At 48.6% G+C, this 1,130-nt stretch overlaps 1 pseudogene; it reads left to right on the forward strand.

Annotated features, from left to right (window-relative positions):
* On the forward strand, positions 1 to 506 carry LOC100936097 (Ig heavy chain V region 5A-like; annotated as a pseudogene).
* The last annotated feature ends 624 nt before the right edge of the window (positions 507 to 1,130 follow it).

Genomic DNA, 1,130 nt, shown 5'->3' on the forward strand with positions numbered 1-1,130 from the left:
ATGGAGCCATGGCTGAGCTGGGTTTTTCTTGTTGCTATTTTAAAAGGTAATTCATGAAGAAATAGAAAAATTGAGTGTGAATGGATAAGAGTGAGATAAACAGTGGATATGTGTGGCAGTTTCTGACCAGGGTTTCTTTGTGTTTGCAGGTGTCCAGTGTGAAGTGCAGCTGGTGGAGTCTGGAGGAGGCTTGGTACAGCCTGGGGGATCCATGAGACTCTCCTGTGCAGCCTCTGGACAGGCTTCACCTTCAGTGACTACTACACCTTCAGTGACTACTACATGAGCTGGGTCCGCTAGGCTCCAGGGAAGGAGCTGGAGTGGGTCTCACGTATTAGTAGTGATAGTGGTAGTAGCACATGGTACCCAGACTCTGTGAAGGGCCGATTCACCATCTCCAGAGACAGCGCCAAGAACACACTGTATCTGCAAATGAACAGCCTGAGAGCCGAGGACACAGCTGTGTAGTACTGTGCCAGAGACACAGTGAGGGGAAGTCTGTGTGAGCCTCCGTGCAGAAATGTTCAGGGGAAATCAGCTGCAGGGGGCGCTCAGGAGCCACTGACTGGAGTCATCCCCAGAGGCAGGTGCAGATGGAGTCTATTTCCTGGCAGGATGTGGGACTTCATCTCCTTCTGACAGTTTCTCTAGTGAACCTCTCTAAGCTCAGAATTCTGTGCGTACTAATGTCATCTCTACGTATTTTTTTAAAGATCATTTTAATACGAGGACCTATTCTCACATGCACCAAATGCAGATTGACACAGAGATGAAAAGTTCTCAACCATGGTCACCAGCATCAGAGTCCTGAGGAAACTCAGAGGTGCCTGGTAAGTTTTCTGCAATCAGTCCTGGAACAGAAACCTCAGGGAGATTCCCTGACTAGAACAGTTTTTAGGAATTCTGATCGCAGCCAACAGAGAGGCTGGGCCAGGGCCATGTCATGTAGAACCTCACAGGTTTCACATCTGACCCTTCTCCTGACACTAAAGCCAATCAGCATCAGCACTGACCTGGTGCTCCTTTGGCTCCCAGTCCGTGTTCTGTCTTTAGAGTGTTCTCCCTTTTTTATTTGCTTTTCCTGCTTCCTGAAAAAGAAACAGATGGTCTCCGTAGTCTACATTCCAGGG

Source organism: Pongo abelii, chromosome 22, assembly GCF_028885655.2.
Source record: "Pongo abelii isolate AG06213 chromosome 22, NHGRI_mPonAbe1-v2.0_pri, whole genome shotgun sequence".
Taxonomy (NCBI): domain Eukaryota; kingdom Metazoa; phylum Chordata; class Mammalia; order Primates; family Hominidae; genus Pongo; species Pongo abelii.